The 21,622-nt window shown below is 40.9% G+C and overlaps 1 long non-coding RNA gene across 1 annotated transcript; it reads right to left on the bottom strand.

Annotated features, from left to right (window-relative positions):
• Positions 1 to 13,640: 13,640 nt before the first annotated feature.
• LOC114057099 lies at positions 13,641 to 20,928 on the bottom strand. Its single transcript, XR_003571133.1, has 3 exons — positions 20,786 to 20,928; positions 19,724 to 19,970; positions 13,641 to 13,807 (listed from the first exon to the last, which is right to left on the bottom strand). It is a non-coding gene; the product is annotated as an uncharacterized LOC114057099 (long non-coding RNA).
• Between the last annotated feature and the right edge of the window lie 694 nt (positions 20,929 to 21,622).

The raw sequence follows: 21,622 nt of genomic DNA, 5'->3' as shown, positions 1-21,622 counted from the left end.
GTCAATTTTTAAAGTGGACTCTTTTTTTGTAGAGATGAACATCCAGAACAGTCCAAAGTAATTAAGTACTATAATGCAGTAATTCCGTCAGTGTTTCAGCCTAAAGCTCTGGAATGATGTGAGCAGGCTGGTGTCACCACAGAGACATCAGTGTCTGTTTCGATAGATTTGGGTCCTATTGGTTCCCCAATACATGGTATTTTGTGCCCTCCCTGATGAGCAAAGTCTCAGGAGCAGGGCCGAGTCCTCAGTGCAGTAGGATCATGTGGTCTGCACAAATTCCCTACCCGCTCAAATATATACAGTTAATGTGTTTGTGCATGTGCTAAAATATTTCCATTATTAAGACATGAGACTGGAATTGTAATTTTGCCTGTAAACCCTATATCCAAATTCTATTTGATTGAGGAATACACATTACATGATCTCATAAATCTAAGAAATAAATGAAACTGCTTAAAAATAGAGTCTTTTCTTTCTTCCAGAGTGTTTGATAATGTTCAGCCTCAGCCTGTATTAGTCACTAAGAACTATAAAGCACAAATGTAGTCAGATATCTTTGGAAGGCAAACCGATTTTCTTCTTTCCCCTACCAGTTTAGAAAAACAGAAATATCTAAATAACATATATTGGAGCTTTTTTAAGCTTCTTGTTCTTGCCTGTTGTTATTTAGCTTTCATGCAACTGTTGCCCTGAGAATAATTCGTTTGATTTTATAAAACCTGATCTTCACCTCTTTCTTTGACTGCATTTAACTGTTGTGGAAATAAGGAGAGAAGGATGCCTATTGCAGCTGGAGAAGTTAACATACCTAAATGGCACTTCTTTTATAAAGGGAAGGTTGTAATAAGTCATGTGATTTAGAGTAAAGGCAGCAGTGTGCAATGGGAGCAATTTTCTGCCCCTCAAACAGCACTTCAGGTGATGTTGTTCATCTTTCTGTGACTCGCTGTGTCAAAGCATGCCCAGAGCAGAGGTGTTCAGGGACCTGACAAGCTGTAAGTGTCCAGCTGAAAAACCTGGGAGATATCCCAGGGCTCAAAGAATTCACTTTTTCAGTTGCTCTGATTTACTTCAGAATGCACCTTTAGGGAATATATGTCTTCCATGCCTTTAGTTTCCCATTTCCTTTCTTGTCATCTTTAAAAATCCATTAAAGATCACAGAGACAGTTTCTCCGAGCTTCCATTTCTGAGGGGCTGTGGAACTCCATAAAGCATGCAGTTGCAGAGGTGAACTGACTCTTTTACTCTCTGCACCTTGATGTTGTTAGGACGACATTTTAATTATAGGTGATGGTTACAGACTGAAAAAACATGCTGAATTCTACAGGGAAACAAACAGTTTTCACTCATAAGGACTTAATGACAACTAGCTAACCAGTCCCCTTCTGTCTGAACAGGAGAACATTAAAATGCAAGATAAAATGGGGCGGGGGGCTGGTTTCTCAAAGTGTTTGTTCAAGAGATTTAAAGTTATAGTAGTCCTACATCTGCCAAAAGCAATCATTAAGCTTTTCAGGTGTCACCAAAATAAAATTTTTAAAAAGTTAGTTCTCTTAACAAAAGGCAGCTGCAGTAGTTCAGCTTGCATTTGTATTTTCTAGACAAAACATTTTGTTAGTAACATATGATGACTGGTATTTCAGCTATTTTACAATATTCTTACAAGTTTCCCTACAGTAGAATAAGTTTACATTAAAATGCCACACCAGCCTTGCTATGATTAATTTAGATTTGTCTATCACTGTGCATGCTTGCTGATTTGCCCTGGATATTATAATAACTATAGCCTGCTTGTCATATCCTGCTAACATTGCCTCACCTGTAAAACTGCAGCAGCTCTATTTCAGCTTCCCCAGTTTCTGCCATCACATTACTTATTACGGTAGAATAAAAGAACATTTCTCGGGTGCATTCATAGATATTTTCATCATATTTCAAATGCATTCAGACAATTGCTGCATATTGCCACCAAAACAAATGAAATAATTCCCCACATCTCTTCATGTATGGAATGTTTCCTTCCATGTTCAAATGATGGCCAGTCTCTTATTTATGCAGAACTGGAAGGCAATATTCCCACATACATACGGAGCTATTTGGTTTGTTGATAGATATACCATATCATATTCCTATGCATGACTATGCCTGTGTTCATACATGTTTCTCTTTTTAAAAATATGAAGCATTATAATAGAAAACCTACACTTTAAAGTGCAAAATTTAAAAAGAAATGACAGATTAGGTCGTTTGGATATAGGCTAATTTTAAGATAGCAGAAGCAGCATGTCATTAACACAAGACCTTAGTTACACACACTGTCTGTGACTGCAGCAATTACTCCAACTGGGCAAGAGTAGTCAGATAAACACAACTGCCAGTGAAAGCGGCTGCATGAATGGACCAGCCGTGGGGCACAATCTCTGCATGTTTTGGGGCTGTCAAGCTTTGCTGTCCTGTTATTTTGTAAAGAAGAAAATCCTTCTGAAACAGTTTTCTTCTGCTAGAAACCTGCAAGAGCAGATGCTGCAGTCAGAGCAATTTTACACACAGAAAAAAAGTCTGTTCCTAATAAATGTATCACTTGGTAGCGGGATGCTGAGAGGGGGCTCAATCCCGCCCTGGCTCTGAGCAGAGCCTCATCAGTGGGTATCATGCCTGTTCCTACCAGAGAGAATTTGGCTCCCCTATAGCACTTGCAATCCAATCTAAGAGAAGATGCAATAAGTGAATTTATTAACCCATGGGGGGTGGAGAACAAGCAGTGAAAACAATGAAAAGACTATGTGTTAACCTATGTGCATACCTCGATGGCTCCAGGTTTAGTCATATGTGCTAAATTAGACCATTAAACACTGTAAAGCAAATGTACAGAAATGCTCTCACAGCCTTGTAATTTATACTATGTTATACAGAGTAGAGTAAGTTTCTCGTAGTAAATAGGGTCTCATCGGATGACTAGTCTCTAACAGTACATTTTCACATAATTAAAGTGGACACAGCTTAGAAAAATTAAAAGGCTAGAATATAAGGCTCAGCTGCAAATAATATTAAATGGCATTATCAATAACAGAGATCCCAGGGTTTGCATATTAATTGTAAGAAGGTGCTAATTTGAGTGTTTTAAGCTTGCATTCACAAGCTTGTTTACATGCTTTGTTCCACCTGGACCTGTTTGGAGGTTTGTCAAAAACCTAACAAGCAGAAAAAGATTGCATTTGAAAATACACATACATGTTTAATTAAGCCAGGGCCACCGAACATTCCTCAATATATTTAGCTGTTGAGATTTAAGCACCACTAGAGCATCAGGCATTATCACCTTTTGAAGTACTGCAGAATCTTTAATATTTAAAGCACAAAGCAGACTTTAATATAAAATTCTAGCAGACCACAGAAGATTAAAGACGCATTATAAATGTGACAGTTTGTAAATGGAACACCAGTATTAAAGGGAACCCCCCTGATATTTTATAGCATATTTTTCAGGTGTATACTAAATTATAAATACAATTAAATAGCAGTAATTATTCTCTGGAAGGGGATGGCAGTTTAACTATTCTGGAAAATAGTGATTAACTAGAATGTAGGAAAGTGGTAATATGTGTTTTACCACACTGTTCTTGCAGTCAAACTTCATGCAGGAGTCTTCAGCTAATTTAAAACCACCCTGGGGCCCTACATCCATGGGCACAATGCCTTTCCTTCCATGAGGCAGGGAGTGGGGAGGGCTGCTTTCTTGATGTCCAAAACTCTTGGCTCTTGCTTAAACTATACAGCTGATCTCCATTACTGTCGATGCTGCTGCTTTGAATTGCAAAGGAGAGAGGGCAACATGGACACCACAGAGGAGTTAAACTGATACCTCCTGAAGAATTTTAATCCGGAATTAAGAGGGACAAATGCTGTCTCTTCATGGTCATGTGGGAAATTTTGAAAGGAGTTACCAAATTAATTTGGCAATCATGTCTGCAGACCAGCGAGACTCATTTAATAGGTTGTACCAATCCTTTAATTTAGTAAATAAACCCCATGGGACCAGAATTGCCCCATTCCTTTTACTCATCTCTGTTTTTCCAGAACTCCTGTTGGAGCAATGGCTACTATTAGAAGAGGGGAGGAACTCTCATGTATAGGATTTGGAGCAGACTTTCTGCTTGCCACCTTTTGTGGGGAGTTGAGTCAGGTCGCCCAAAATCAGAGCAAAGCTCTCCTGAAGGATGCAGGCTGATGGGAGTGGGCAGCATAGGGATCTGTCTGCTCTATGGCAGCCAGGATTTTAGCATAGGGTGGACAGGAGGTCTCTCAAGGAATATGTCTGTCACAACTGAAAGCTGGGTCACATTTTTCTGTCCTTGTCTTTCTGCATTGACCCTTGACCCCCTTCCCTTTAAGAAACAAACTGATGGAGGCAGCCCTTTTTATTTTCATCCCCAATATTTGTTGGGATTTTGTTTTAGGAGACTCTCAGACTATGATTAATAATGTTTAGCAATTTGCATCTTTGAAGAGAAGTTTTCATTTTGAAGGCCATATGTATCCAGACTCTTTCAACCTCACTGGGGAGAAAATCCCTGAACATTGGACATTTTGGGAAGCTTCCTACAGCTGGAGATAGGGGCTCAAGACTACCAAGAGAGATGCTTGTAGAAGCCATGGTTTCTGGATCACATTTCTCTGACCAGAAAATCTCTTACTCACCCCTTATCCACCTGGGATTTTGCCTATTCCAGGCTGCCTTAAGGTCCGTGTCCAGTAATCATTATAACTCTGTTGGCAAAATGCACGGCTCTGATGTTGGCAACAACAGCTTTAAGGGGGGTAAAATCTGGATAGGATTGAAGAGGAGAAGAAATTTAAAACAAGATTTTGAAAGCCCAGAAATCCAACAATTTAGCATGAATATTCAGGTCTTTGGTGCTGGGTCATACAACTCCAAGGTCTCAGTGCACAGCTAAAGCAGTTCTCAAATCTCTGGAGTACCAGGCACATCACTGCATATAAGGGTGTTTTAATATGCATTCCAGTACAAAAGCTTAGCATATTATTTTCACTTTTATTATCAAAAAAAGGAAAATATAGTGAATGTTATCCAAAAGAGTGCTTTAAAACAGAATTTTCAAATAATAAGTATAAAGAGATCTTAGTTATATTATTCATTGCAGAAATAAAAAATAAATTATACATAGTCTCCTAATAGAGATTAAAATGGATAAATAATGAAAAGATCACAATAGCTATATTTCTCAGGGTCTAGTTTATATTGTTAACCTAAGTACTGTACACTATACATGATTAGGCACACTGCTTGTATGAAATATGCAGTGCATCTGCTATTCATAAAAGCAATACTCAGGTCATGTTTTCCATGAGACTTTGCAGGAGCTGGATTTCTCACGTTCTGTGTTGGCATAGGCACACCAGACCATGCCTCATGCCTACAGGGGATTTTTTTTTTTTTTTCATGCAAGGATGGCAAAGGAATTTTAGTTTCTCTAAATTACTTATTTTTCCATGTATCATACACTCTGGCAACACCTCCTCTTCACTGCAGGTTGCAGCTTCTCTGAAAACAAGGATGCCTCTACCTGCTCCTGGAACATTTTAAAGAATTAAAATAAAATAAATATTTTTATTTGGACTAAATACAAGATTTTATGAGCTTAGCAAAATAAAGAAGCCCACAGGGCAAAACCAGGCACACTCTCTACCAGGGATGCAGAGGGTCCCACTGGAATTCTCTCCACCGGCACGTCTGCCATCTTTCACTTCAACTCAGGAACTGCAACCTGGAAAAAAGGCAGCTTCACTCAAACCAAACAATCTCTCCAAAGAATAATTAGCTTAAGCAAATGGGTGTTCTATAAAGAAAACAGGGTTAGTTTTAGAAGACATTCAAATTCTCTGTATTTCCAGTGTTGCCTCCTGATTGCTGTTGTGGTGAGTGAGGAGCAGTCCCGTGCCCCAAGCCAGGGCAAAATTTCTGACTAGACCAGTCAAGGGGCTCCCTTATCAGTCTCCAGACCATCAGATCTGTGGATTGCCAGGGCAGTTTTGCTTGTCTGAGCAATCAGCCCAGCTTCCCGCTGACCTAGCGCACCAATCTCATTTTGCCCCTCCATTAGCTTGTGCAGGGGTTTGAAAACACCGAACAAAACCAGCACCAGTGTAGATGTTACTGAGCATATTAATGAAGAAGAGGTTTTCCCAGTGAACATTTTTGTCTTTAATGATGGAAATTATGATCTTAATCTGCTTGCTAAACCCATATTTAAATGGCTAGAAAGTGTTTCATATTCTCCAGTGCAAGGGCCCAAATCTGTTGATATTACAAGTGTCATCAACATTCAGCAGCATGGCAGCTGTCACCAGGCAGTTCAGAAAGGCTGATTTAATTGATACTTTCCATTTCAAATACAATTTGCAGTTGGCATGTGGTGAGAAATGCATCTCACCGTGCAGATTTTCCTGATGCTGGAGCACAAAAAAAACCCACGGGTGCTTCTTTTCTTTTGCAAAAAAGCTTGAAATGTAGTCTAGGAAGCAGAATATTCAACTCTATAAGTGAAAGTTGCTTTCATTTAAATTAACTAAATCATACTAAATCCTGGATTATTTATTTCTGTATATGAAACAGCACATGTGGCAAAATGTAAAAAGAAGCATATTATTTTTGGAAATGGGAAAGGAAGCCCTGTTCAGCTATGGGGTTTAAACTTAGGTCTGTAATTCAAGCCTGAGCCCAGAATCATTCAGATTTGATGGCTCCAAAATTCTTCAAGCCTTTCTAAGGAGTTTGTTGGATTTTTTTTATAAAATAACACAAGTCTCACAAAAATAGCTGATCTTACTCTTTCACCACTGAAGGTCAAAAGATTTTAGCAAACCCAACTCCTATGACTTTTTCTATGTAGTTTAATTAATAGAACCTAAGGGTAGGCAGAACAATTTGACCATCTGAACTGACATCTGCACCACAGCCCATCGCACTGTACCCAGCTGCCCTGTACCAAGCCTAATAACTGGTGTTTGGCTTAGCCATAACACTTGTTTTCTTTCCTGTAAGAGACCTTTTCTCTGAACTGTACCTTTTTGTTTCTAAGGACTGTGCCTGCCTGCAGGGGCAAGTGCCACATTGCAAGACAGGGCTTTTCATAGAAACATACAGGCACAAGCACACAGTGCTCAGCTTACTAATATGACTTTTTTTTTTTTGCTCTCCTTTTTTATCTATGCTAAAGAAAAAAAGCCTTTCAGATTTTAAAATATAGAGTTAATTTTTATGCCTGAGGAGGCATTACAGCCAGAGCTGGACCATTTCAGTGCTATTTCCCACCAGAACAGCTCATGGATCCCAGCAGCGCAGCCTTAGCCGTGGCTGCAGTGAGATCCCAAGCTGAACACAGCCTCCTTGGCCTCTGCTTAGATCTCCTCAGAGAGGGAATTTCTCCATGGCTCCAGCCTATTCAGCCCTCTGCCAGAGGGCAAGTAGCCCACCAAAGGCAGGACCTATCACGGGGCTGTGCCCATGGCACGGGAGTGCATTCCCTGGGAGAGTCAGTGGGACTTCACATCTTTCAGCCCGGCTGTGAACCTACCCTTGCTTTACACCTCCATTTTAGGGAGGAGATTTAGAACAAGAGCTTAGACTGGAAACTCCTTTGACATCTTTTCATGCATTTCATCCAGAACCACTCCATCCAGCTGTTCTCATCCCTGTTTTAGCAGACAAAGCAGTGGCTGAAATCCTTTTTAATTCAAACATCGCTGAATGTTCTTCTCAAGACACGACAGAGTGCTCCTGGCCCCCTCCCCCTTCCCTTATCTTGGGTGAGCACATACTTAGATCCCCCAAGCACAGTGATAATTTCTCCTTACCAGCAGAGCCAGTCATTATTTATTATATCACTCTCTCACTTCTTCAGTCACTCCTAGTGGGAACATTGCAGTGGCTGCTGGCTAGAAAATTAGCCAAGGGAACTTCTTCTGTTGGTCTCTTTCCTCATTATACTAGTAAAAAAAATTTAACTGTGACATTCTAGCTTTCTCTGTATATATATATCAATGCAGGTTGGAAGCACACTGTAGGGGCTAATAGTGAGTAATTTAACTGTGGCTTTCTCACACGTTTTACCCTCATTCTTTCTCCAGAGTAGCAGCAAAAGAACAGTATGTTCATGTATTGTTGCTCCACATTATAAGCAGACCTTGCAAGTTTATGTCTAATCTCACTCTTTTCACTACGTTGTGTTTTCTCATGGTGATGTGATGCAATTTCTTCCAGTGTCAAGGTGCTGCCATAAATTACAAAGAGATTCAGGTAATCCTTAAAGAAAAGTTTACATTTTTCCATCTTAAAAAATACCTTTAAAAAAAACAACAGAGGAATGTCTGACTGGAAAAAAAGTTCTCCATATGCACACGCTGTCAGTGGTATTCTGGGGCCATTATATTAATACGTGTCCAGAGAGGTAGTTCTCTTAATTTAGGTCTAGACCTATCTAGACTGAGGGCAGAACTGGTGTTGTTCACTGTTCAGACAGGAGCCACGTGAAGCAAAAAGAACAGGAACACTTTTCCTGTCTCCACTCAGGTGTCCCACAGAACGGCTTAGGCCAATGATGGGATCTGGTTTCAGTTCAAGAAAATTAGCAGAAGGTGTGCTCAGCTGTTCAAAAGAGCTCTGTGCATGTCCAAGTCACTGTTTTTATATGTTGGGATATATCTGTGCCAAATGCACGCATTCAGATCCATGGGGACAACATCCACACTTTACCCAATGGATAAAGAAAAAGGATTGAGTAATTTTGTGGAATTATTATATGTTTTAGAATGATTACAATAAATCATATGACTCTTCCCCAGAATCCCTTCTTGAAACAAATACAAAGGGGAGCTGCAGATGACAGCATCACAAATTCTGAAATGTCTTCAAAACTTTTGGATTTCGATATCCCTGATTTTGACCCAGATCCCCTACATATAAATACACATTTTTCTAGGAATATAGACAAAGTAAAATTTTGTGACTTATAGTAAGGTTTATAAAAGTACAAATCTGCTTACATATTTTGCAGAATGTGCAAAAACGTGAGTTTAGGGGTGAAAAAGCATGGAAACACATTCCCTTTTTCTTTTCACCCCAACTAGTTTTTAGCAGTGCTGATGATTACAGGTGTGCAGCTCTTCATCTAGAAGAGACGTCTTCAAATCCTTATTTCCTAAATCAGTCCGCTGGTCTTGACGAGAGTCCCACCACCCTGCACTGCCCAGTGACTCTGAGTGTCCCCAGATGGCACCAGGGGCACCTTTTCTTGCCTGGCCCTCTCCTCCCCATTCCCTGTGCTCGCCCGCCTGGCGTGTTGCAGCGGTGTGTAATTGGCTGGGTAACTCCATGTACCTAGCAACGCACATGTCAGACGCTGGCTCTTGCCCAAAGGGAAGGAGGACGAGGACAGTAAACAAAGACCTGGGTGTCCTCCATTTTGGATCGCCTGCTGTAAGTTTTACTCTCTTCACTTTGAATTATAGTGGCAGTGCTTTGAGCAACTACATCTGAAGTACTCCAGCAACATCACACTCTTGTTCCACCACCACTCTGATGACCACCAGTATAATTCAAAGAGAAAGAGTAAAAACTCACCTCTAGGTATAAAAAAAGAGAGAGAGTTTATTCTCTGCCAGAAGAAACAATACGACCAGAATTATAGCAGTTGCTACCCTGAACTGTAAAAGTAATGCTTTCTGTTAGCCAATGAATAAAACTGTCCTTTTTCAGGAAAACCAACTTATAATATTATCTTTCCACTAGATGCTGAATACGCTGGTTTATTATATCTAGCTTTTTTTTATCAAGGAAAAGGTAACAGAAGAGAAAAAGTAATGCTTTTTTTTCTGCTTATGGAAAAGGAGGAAAGGAGAAGAATCTTTCTATATTTGCATTCCTAATTAGCAGAAAGCACACAGATAATACAGTGATCAGTACTGTACACACGTTTTGAGAGATGAACAAACACCGTGCTATATTTGAATATGCAAGTGTACCATTTGTGTAGTTTATGTGGCATCCAGGCTTTTCCACAGGGCTCCACAAAGGACACACTGAAAACCCCCGATGGCGGGCTGGGGGGGATGTTGGGGTATGATTTGTTTACCCTGGAAAGGGCAATGCAGGGGCACAGCTTGCTTTTCAATGTCATTTTGGTGTTTCTTCGCCCCCCAAACAAATTCACCAGCTGGGTTGACGGAGGAAAAGGAATTTAAGAGCCTTGTCCAAGGTCACCCTAAGGAATGAGCAAGTCAAGCCACTTACTCAAGGGCACTGAGTGCTTCAGAGTGGCCCAACCTACCTCCCACTTGCTTCAGGTTGTTTGTGCCAACCTCTGCCCCCCTCACTGCATAGCCTTCCCCACGCAAGCACCACAGTGTAAAGTTCACAGCAAAGCCAGTGAAGCACCCTGCATCATCCATCCATCTTCTTCATGAGATAAGAATAGTTCCTTAAACCTTTGTTCATGGCAGATGTTTTCCTGGTCTGATGTTTTTTTCCTAAGTGTCACTGTCTATCCACAAACTATATCTTGATGTACATCCCCGTGCCTGGATATATGAATAGTTTTATGAGATGAACACAGCTTGAAAAACTGAGGTCAAACCTGAAGAGGGTTGAAGAAGCTGGGATAGTGCAAAACATCATATAGCTTGAAATAAACACTGCCTCATCTCATAGAGGTCATTTTATTAGGAAAATGCAGTAACTCTTGGAAAACACTAGCCACATTATCAAGCTTGACAGAAACTTAGCTTCTGCTCATTCACACATGGCCTCAACAACAGCAAAGACCTCATCCCCAGGTATTCTTTCTTTTAGGGTCTGTCCATAAAACCAACTGCTCAGCGATCTCTTTTCTGTCTAATTCCCTTAGCTTCTCTTAGCTGAACACAAAGAGTGTACGTTCACCACTATTTTTTGAGAATTTAAACCAACAAACCCACTGCTTAAGCCCTAAACACCACTTCATTTGCCTGGCAAACGATAAGTTGAGTATCTACACAAGAAGAGAGTACTTATTTACATGGCATAATCTACAGGGGTATGATCTCCAGGTTGACAAGTGCAAACTGCAAGGAACTCCCTCTCTGCTCCTCCCTTTCCCTGGATAGGCAGGGTGTTTTACTGTAGGTCAAACCTACACAAAATCATTTCCATGCAGGCAAAGCTCTTTGAGTACATGAGACCAGCTCTGGTGTCACCCGATTTAGCTTGATCTTTGACTGAGCTGACTCTGGTCTTCTGCTGGATTCACTTGTGAACGTGTCAAAAGCTCCAGACACGCATGGGAGAAAACTTCCCAGCGCTTGTCTGGATCCATGTATTTGGAAAGTCATATCCCGAAGCACACTACTAAATCCTTACCTACCAATTTCAGCTAGGATAGCTTACACAAGATTTACCCATACGAAGATGATTTTTATCGACTCCTATTCTTCTCCTTAGTGTGGCTGTAGAGCTGTCTTTAAATCTGGACTCTGACACTTCACTGACTAAATGTTACTTACACTGGAGAGAAAATAACCTAGTTCTGTTGTTGGCAGGTCTGCTTGGATATTGTCCCCTTGAACGCACACGTGCGATGAGCACTGTTTGGAGGCAGCTCGCTGTACCTTGTAAGGTCCCAACAACTACCTCTATGCAAGTGAAGCACAGAGTGACAAACCCCCTTCAGCCACCCTGGCACCGGCGTGCAGATCTCGCCTGCATTCCAAGAGTTCAGTTGAGACCCCCGAGCCCTCTGCTGAGAGTCAGGGATACTGTTTGTGCCCTTGCAGGTCTGGTGGTCAGCTTCAGTCAACTATCAGATTTTCATCCCAGTTATATTAATGGCCAGTGATGAACAGTATAAGCAGTAGTGTAATTTATAGAACTAATTAATGTATTTTTAGAAAAGTGAAGGTATTATTAAATACTATCAGGTCCCAGTATGAAAAAGCAGTTTCAATATTTTCTTTTATAAATGTACTCTCTAATTCTAATCAGATTCTTCTCACCAAAGCTCCCTATCTACTGAGGACAACAGAGGACAACTGTCATCTGAAGCCATTTCAAATAAAGTCACAAACAAATACTTGTATTAATATTAAACATGTAGCAGTTTCAAGAGCATGATTTTTTTTTGTAAAGAGATCACACTATTCTTTTGAAGAGCCAATAGGGCTTTTGTTCACAGCTCCTTTTAAACAATCTGGATATTAACTTTTCTACTACTGCAAGCCTCTGAGCAACTTCCAGCAATATTCTCCAGACAGGTGTTTGCATAAAACATGTCTTACAAAGACCTTGGGCAGACAGCTAAGGAGTTTTACCTTGTGCATATTAGCAGCCCAAGTGCTCAAATGCCACGAAGGGCCCTACAGATCCTACGACTACCCCTGGTGCTGCAGAGCTTGTTACTTTATTGGCAGTATGAACCAGAGAAATGTTATATGTTTTGCAGAGAAAGAGTTATGAGCTTTGTGTGAACGAATGTGAGAAGAATGGATAACAGCAAACCAGTCCATCCCAGCTGCCCTCTTTCCCCTTGCTATCTCTGTGGTTGCAGACAAGTTTCTTCTGGTCCCCATGAGAATGGTGGGACAGTCTTTAGCAATTAGCCCAGGGAGGGAGAGGCTAATTGTACCAATTAGCAGTGGAGCGCCAGGTGGGGAGACTCAGAGCCCAGTCAAGAGGGGACTAATAAAATGACTGCCAGGGTCAGTGAGGCAGCACCATTGGGGAGAGGAAGGAGAGACAGAACTGCTGATTGCATCTAATTGGACCTTTTGTTTCCACTTTGAAATAGTCTTTTTGAAGCACTCAAAAAGAATGGGAGGATCAGTCAGATCTGTGGCTTGAGGAGTCGTTACAGGGGCAGCAGGGGAAGGAGAAGCCCAGGTACAGCCATCAGCACCAGCCTTGCCAGTTCCCCCACAGCTCATGCGGCTCAGAGCAGCCTTGTTCTTCCCCAGTCCCCAGTGAAGCCTCTGTAGAGAGGCCCAGAGTTGTTGTGTAAGCCACACTTTGTTCACCCACATTTTATGCACTATAAGGTCCTCAAGGGGTCTCGCTCAGACAATAATATCTTGCCTAGCTCAGATCTTCCTCCCTGTAGCTCAAGGTTCCTACATGGAAACAACTGTAAATGGAGGGCACCTCAATCCCCTCGTGCCCTGGATTCAAACCATATTACAGTGACACGTGCTCAAGTGGCAGAATAACACACCCAATCGCAGTAGATCACATTATAACAAGGTTGTTGCAAAACACTCATCAACGTCATTTTTGCAACAGTCATTGGTCTCTCCGGGTTTCAGAGCAGTACTTAAACCAGTCTTCAGGACATTTTGAAGTGAGGCACACAGCTCCACGCTTCAGGAGGACAAAGCCTGGCAGAGGCCCTCTCTATGAGCTACTCCTTCAACTACCCTGCATCCACGGTCTGAGTTTTTACTCCAAAAGCACACATTGCCAGTGTGCTCCAAAAACAGCCCAGTGCAACCACATAGAAACCAAACAATTAAAACAATAAAAGCATTGAGTCATACAAAATACAAATACCCATAATGTCACAGCTTAACTACATAGCTACTTACTAAGACTTACTGGGTGGTGCTTTATACCAGATCATCTTGCTGAACGCCGGACTTGTGAGTCTGTCCCCTCTTCTACCTGCAGTACCTTGAAAGCAGATCTACCATTCTGTAGACCTGTCCAGAGCAGGGCTGCATAAAGGCACATCTGATTCTTTCCACCAAAGTCACTCCATTTTCTAGAATGTAAGACAAAGTTCAATTTAACAGATGCCAGGACCAGGTACACTGCAGAGGCTGTTTTTCTCCCTTACCTAAAGGGAGGACACGTCCTACAGTCCCAGCTCCACGGCTTTCACCAAACTAGTGCTTCATGTGGACAGCACAGACAGTGCCTGCAGCAAGAAGCAGAACTGAAGGGTGACCCTGATGGATATCCCCCAAAAGGGAAAAGTTATGCTACCCCTTTCTGTTAGTGAGTATTAGGGCTGTTCAAAGGCCTAGCTGTTCACTTTTTGCATGGGGAGCCCCAGAAAGCACCTCAGGGCTTTGGACTGTCAGGATGATGGAGGCATTACAATGGCAAGACACTTGTACCTAAGAAGTTGTCCTGGTTTTTGAGTGAGACTGAGCCTTGTACCTGCATACCCAGGCAGTCAGTGGACTCAAGCAGTCTGGGCCACCCTTTTTCACAGAAACAGAAACTGGTCACTCGGCCAAACACTCACTTTCTGGAGCATAAACCTTTTGAAAACAAACAAACAAAAAAACCCCTTGAGGCTCAGGAAAGACCAGTGAACCGTAAAGACCTAGTGAGATGGTCCAGATCCAAATTAGCAGCACTGAACAGTGGTTCAACAGTGCAAAACCTTTCAGCTTTTTGCTATTGGTATCAGAAGAAAACCAGGGTACATTTAAACTCCAGCACCTTGCCACAGTTTAACAGTAAATGGCTTATATTGAATAGCTGGCAACACATTCACTCTCCTTGTTTTCCTTCCTTGTTAAATGTTTCCTGGCATGGTGACAGGTAAAGCATAATACAGCTTGGCAATATGGCTTTTACATGGTGAAACAGCTCCTCCGTGCTACGCTAGATTACATATTACTGTGACAAGGGGCTTTATTCTGAATTATCTGCACATAGTAAAAGCCAGTGGGAAATTGGAGGAGAGTTTAGTGAAAACTACATAAGATTTTGTTACCACTGAGCGGAAAATTTTGGATGGAAATCACGGAGTGTGGGGTTTAATCACAGCTCCTTTTGCTCGGCACATTATGGAAGGCAGACTCAGCCATTAAAAATTCACTTGGGAAAGGTGGATGGTTATCCAGCATTAAGCATGTTTCTGTGGCACTGAATTCTTCAGATTGCTTGTAGAGTTAAGTCATCCACTTTTTAACCTGACAGTGCTTGTTGATAAAAACAGTCCCGAGAACTGGATGGAACACTTACACAAAGCTGATAGATGAGATAGATGGAGAGGATTTATCCTGCGGCAGGGGAGCTGGTTAGGAATAAAGCTGTGCTGACTTCTAAGCACGGAAATGATCAGGTTATGCAATTATTTTTTAACATATATGTGAGTGATGGAGAGCAGAAACCCATGCAAACCTGGTTCTGTGCTGCTCTTCCTCGAAGACAGTCTTCCCCAGAGCCACTGTTACGCCTCACAGAGGTATCTTCACTGGGCAGCTTTCTGAAATGCAGGAGCCATTTTGCATTTCAAATTTATGAGATATTTTGTATCAGGAAGCTACTGTTAAACAAAGGCCTTACTTGCTCTGTGGGATGGGATAAAATGCTTAAGACATTCTGGCTGATACAAGTTGTTGTTGAGAGTTTGAGCTGAAGGAAATGACCAAGAGGAGAACAGAGAAATTTCTGAGCCAGCAGGTTTTTCTGTTTCTATCTCATAGACTTATTTTCATATTCAACATTTTCATATTCCTGCTTTGTTCAGCCTATGAGGGGTTTCATGCAATGGTCATAACTGGGGTGTTGGATGGGTGTTTTTTCCCCTTGAAGATTGTTTCTATTTAATATCAAAATGATGAGCTCACTTTGTATTTTCAGATTTTTTAAACTGGTTTGGAAAAATTAAGGCTCAGGCCACTTTCACCATCCAACACCTACCAGAGACCTCAGACAATGACCTGATAGAGAGCTTGAAGACCAAGAGAATGTAAGTCAGACTGAACGGGGCCTAAGGTAAAAAAAAAGAGTCTGTGCTGGTACACCTCTTTTCATTAAATGAGAAGACTGGTATCTTTACTGTCTTGGTTATCTCAGCCATCAAGAACTCCCATAGGAAGACAGAAACCATCTTTCTGGTATCCTCTGTATGGGAAGCACTATCAGAAATATCAAGGAAACAAGTGACTATAGTTTGCAGATGCTGCCTACCATTGGCCACACAGGATATCCACCATACAGGGCAACCACGTAAGCTGGATAACCAGAAGTAAGTATTGATGAGCAAGGATGAATAAAGGCAAAAATATTCTTTCCCACTGTTGTCACAAGAACTCCTGGAGATTCATATTATATGGAGACATTCCAAAATAAATGTAACTGTGCCAAAAAAACACGAAGGGGCAGTGAGGGACCTAAGGTTACATTGGCCATTTCTGTCAGATGTTTCTTATGATCTCCAAGTGACTAACACAGTCCTCACCAGCTGAGCAGCAGCCTTCATCCGTGCTCCATGCTGCATGACAGGGAACTGACCATACTTTGAAGACAGGAGACAAGCTTCATAAGTAGTCTGTCAGCAGAATTATTTCTGAGGCCCTTGATTAATAATTTAGGACATCAGTGATCTTGGAAAACTTTAACATCAGCACTGTTCTTGGCTGAACAGAACAGCTGTTGACATCCTTGTCGCCGTTTCTTGGCTGAAGACAGATGCTTGTGAGGTTAGATGGAAAAGGCAAGAGTGTATGAACAGTGGAAAACACTCACCGCCTCCTTATACTTACGTGGGGACTCAATCTGTATTCTGGGACATCTTTTAGATTATAATTGCTCCATGATTAAGTATGTGCCAATGGCACCTCTGAGGAGTTGAGACAAAGTGTACACTCCTGTTACTTGTATGATGATGTCTGAATAGTCCTCGCATGGCAGAGAAAATACAAGTGCACTAGGGAACAGCAATAAATACCATTAACTGCTCCATTGGTTTCTATTTTTGAAGGGTGCTCTGGTCTCAGATGTTAATGGAGTGGCTTGATTTTCCTTGAAATGGTCATAAACTCAGGAAAATGTAATTCAGGGATGAGGCATGATATCTTGTGTTGAAAAAAGGCTGGATGTTCTTAATGCCTAAAAAAAGATTGTTCAGCAGCAGATCAGCTGTATAAAAATGTGACCCCTCTAATGCTTCCAAGTTCAAAATGATTTGCTGGCTAAGTGTCATTTGAACAAGTTAAAGCTTCACAGTTTACTAAAGGATGTGTTTTGTATTCTGGTCCAAGTATGACTACACTAGAAAATGCTTTCCCTGAATCATCTGAAATATCAAATGTAAGGCAAAATTTTGCTTCAAACTTCCAAGAAGAGCTAAAGCTTCTCCACCCACAATAATATACAAACTTCATAGTAAATCACCTTTCTGAAAACATTTCATCCACTTTATACTTTCAGTCCAACTATTAAAGGCTTCTCTAAGTAAATCTCTTATTTCTTTAAGGGAATAAAACTGCCCTGAGCTTACAGACACTTTCACCTTGAGGATCCCATGAAGAAAACTGTTCTGGGGATGGAGAAGTAAGACCCCATCTCAGGAGGTCCCAGGGCCCTACTGGTCTCAGAGCTGTCCCATCCACCAGTCCCACTGAGAGAAACATCAAGCAAGAAGCAAGCTCCATCCTGCAGAGCGAAGACCTGTGCCAGAGGCATGCTCAGGCATGATCAGACTGTTTACAGGTATAGGAAATTTGATGGGATCTGTCTTCATTCACCTTTCTTCTTTCCAGATTTTTTTCTCAGATATTTTTCCTACACGGGAGCTGCTTCTATAGCCCCTAGAGAAGTCACTAGGAGCATCTTCTTTTCATGCTGTGGGAGCAGAGGCTTTAACCACACTGCCCCAGTTACATGGACAGGTGAAGTCAGGATTTTGAGTATTATTGTTATAAAGTTGAGAAGTGGGGCTAGAAAGAAGGTTGGTGAAGAGAATGGTCATGATTTGCTCAAGATCTTGAGGTGAAGGATGGCATGAACTTGGAAGGAAGCCAGAACAAGTAATCTTTTCCATGGTTCTTGTGTTGAGAAATAATCCTAAGCAGAAAACAGATCACTGTCCCCAGACTCCTGTGGCTCCTATACTGAAACCAGTAGGACCATTACAGCAAGGAAGGAGGTTAATAACCAACTCATTTCTCTGAGCCAGCAGATACAAGGCAGAAACCAGCTGGAAGGTACCCAGAGTTGCTCCTGGGCTATTGCCACAAAAAAAAAGTCCTCTTGCACTGGCACTGCAGATATGAGAGAGGTTTGAAGAGGTTTACTGCTGTAGGACTAAGAGTTTTTAAGCACTGATTAGCTGATATAGGATTAAGCATTATCCAGCCATTAATTATTATCCAGCCCATGTGCCATCTGATGCACTTCCAGAAAAAGCACCCCACCAGAGGTGCTGTTTAAACACCAGGTGTAGGTGATGCTTGTTATTATGTAGGTGTTACTAAATGATTTGGGAATGAAAGCAATTCTGATCTTATAAATTATTAGAGACAATTAATAGACAGGTTTTTTCCAAAGTTAAGTAATTTCTATTATTAAATCTGCTTTTTTGTTTCTCAGTACTGAACCCATCATTATACAATATAACACAACAAACAAAATAGGGTCCATCACACTGTATCATCTACTATTATTTATCCATGTTTGTGTAACAATTTCATCATTTGATCAAATAATAGCAGATTCCACAATATGTCATTCACATATCCCCAGTTTATCTGTAATGATTTTCCTTTTGTCAGCTCATTTCTTGAACCTTTGCTGAATCTGGTTTCAATAGTACTATAAACAATCATCACTGCATTGTAAAACTGGAAACTCTCCACTAAAATAGTGTTTTGATCTGGGTTGCCATAGTAATAAGTCTGTGCTCCCCTCTTTGGAGGCCTTGTTATATGAAGTATCTGTGATTTGCTCAGAATGGCCCCAGTTCATCTGTCAAAGTAGGTTTTTCCTTTTTTAAAATAATGATCTAGAAAATCCCACAGTGGCAACAAATATTTTACAACCATAACGAGAAACATTGTATCACTCAAGCTTTGTAAATCTATGCCATTATTGTATTAGAATAAATCATTTTCCTTAGGTATATTACTTAGAAATATGCAATTCTAATTTTAGAGCATGTATTCAATAGGGGGTATTTATTTTTTATGTAAAGAGAATTATTAACTTTGACTTCAAAAATACATCACATGTCAGATTGTGTTTAGAGGCCCTGCAGCAAAAAGAAAAAAAACCTGACTTTTTTTCTTATTTCTATCAAAATACCACAAATATCCAGTCAGTTTCAGATTTAGTTACTCTAGTCCATTCTTAAGTGCTGATTTTTATAATGAGATCAGATATTACCACAGATTTTACAACTGCACACTCAGATAAATGATATTCAGATTATATACTTGCAAAAATTAGAAGTCCTGAAAATACATCAACGACACTATGAAAATATATCACTATACATTATTTTAAATACAAATGCTCCAGTCAGTTACAGTAATTTGATACATGAACTATGATATTTCCTCCTGCAGGAATGAGAGTAAACAAACACTACATTAACACGCCAGTGACAGACTCCACGGAAAGAAGTAAGGATGGGGATCATATTTTACCTAAGACGAATGGTTAAGTTGGTTACTTTATGTAAGTCGCTACCAGCTACAGGATTACTTCATGTAACTCACTGTCAGCTACTGCCTCATAATACCTGACAGGGGAATATTAAAATCATCAGTGGGAGAAAGTACGGAAGGTATCTATCTCTTATTCAATGAATTCTAATTAAAAAGTAATTACTGTACAGTGAGGAATCTGCCAGCCTCAGGCTCCTCCCCGTACATACGCTAGTTGACTCAGTGCCAGAGCGGGAGGTGAGCTGAGGTGCATATGTATATTTCCTTACATTTTGCCAGTTACTTAGTTCTAAGTAGTGCCAGACCATGAGAAGTCTTCAGAAATAGTTTTATATCATTTTGCTGAGTGGATCCCCAGAAGACGCTGTGGGGGCAGAGGTGCTACACATCTTCCGTTATAATTGACCTGGGCTTTGAGATTTCTCTGTCATGATGTATCCCAGAAAGGTGCATGATGGGAAGAAACTTGTTATTCCTCCAGCAGTGCCAAATGGACAAGATCAAGTAGGCCTGGGACTTGAAAAAAAGGAAGAAATATTGACAGATAAGTAACCACTCCAGTAAATGACAGGCAGGCACAGGAAGCTTGATTTCCTTGGGGTTCAGAGGTAATCTATTAACCTTAAAACATTTCAGTGCAAATGTAATAGTTTTTTTAAAAAAACTACAAAAATATAAGATGTTTAATTGAAATCATTAGGTCTATTTTGATTTCTTTTACTCCTTGCAAGTTCTCAAGTGGGAACAAAAATCCACCCATGACTAAGAAAGCTAAACCCAGACTTAATTCAGCCCAAAATATTTATTCATCAGATTACCAAAAATGTATCCGTAATATAGCTCAAGAACTTTAAAGGTGTCCTCTGAGAAGCAGTCATTTTTTTATGGCTCTGTGACTGGCATTGAAACATTTGATTTCAAATTCTTTGGATAGTAGCTCATCAACAGCGAGGGAAATGCTAGGACAAATTGACATCAATAAGGTGGATTGGACTAATTAGGAGCAGAATTTGTCTCTTGAGACTGCTGTCTCATTTAGCCCACTCAGTGCCAGCCCAGCCCATACCGATGGGGCCCAGGAGAAAAGTTCTCCTGGCTGCTGTGTACACACACACCCAGTCACATATCCCAGACTCAGGATGAAGTGCTAGCTCTCCATGTTGGCATGATCCAGAGCAAAAGGATGACAAGTACTCTGGATTTAGGCTCCATTACTGAAGATTTTTGTAATTTTTTACTTTAAGATGCTCTCTTCTTCCCACTGTTTACAGCTGGGAATTCTCTTGCACTGAGAGGTATCCTCTTGGCCAGAAGCAGCTTTTCTGCCTTACCCAAAATTCTGTTGACATTTGGCTGAGGTTCCAGTTAAAAAAATCATTCCTGCTCTCCCCTGTGTGTCCCCCCAGTTGAATTCTTGCATCCTGTGAGGCTCTCTGGGTCAGCCACATCCAGACTCACGGCACAGCAATATTGTACATTGCCTCAGGCCCTGCTAAAGAGGTTGCTGGAACAGAGAGGGAAGTGGGATGAAGAGGCCAAATTCCCTCTACCTTGCAACTCTCTAGACAGCCTATATTCCTCCTACAAACCATTCACATCCTCTGTTGCAGGACCAGCATGAGGAAAAAGCTTTAAAACAATGGAACACAAAAGGAAAAAGGGGAGGAATCGCCTTGACCTCACCATGCAGTCTACCTCCAATCATTCTTAACTGACATCTTCCATGCTATAGTTTAAACAGATTACACTTTGATCTATCTACCCTTGAAAATCGATTATTTATATAAATTGAGCACACAGCACAGTAATTCCCTCCTTCCTTTCCATAACTTTTTCATATTTGTTGAAGTCTGTTACACTCCTTCAGTCTCTTTCTCCAGGTTAAATCACACCACTCACTCAATCTTTCCTAGTAGATTATGTTTTCCAGACCACTAGCTGTTTCTGTTCTTATCCTCTGGACAGTTTTTTATTGATCATCCACTTCTGGAGATTTGTTTCTCGTTCTGCCATGACAGCAAGCCAAATAAAGAAACAGTTGGTCCTGGAAATGTGTTATGTTGAAGAAAGAGAGAGGTTTACTGCCCACTCATCTTGATAGAGACTCACAGGTCTCTAGAGATACAGGTTTGGTCCCACAGATCCATTTTACCAAGAATGGAATTTAA

This window comes from Empidonax traillii, unplaced genomic scaffold, assembly GCF_003031625.1.
Source record: "Empidonax traillii isolate 1590-97213 ecotype Southwest subspecies unplaced genomic scaffold, ASM303162v1 scaffold114:size1751661, whole genome shotgun sequence".
Taxonomy (NCBI): Eukaryota; Metazoa; Chordata; class Aves; order Passeriformes; family Tyrannidae; genus Empidonax; species Empidonax traillii.
This window is presented reverse-complemented; position numbering and strand designations above follow the sequence as displayed.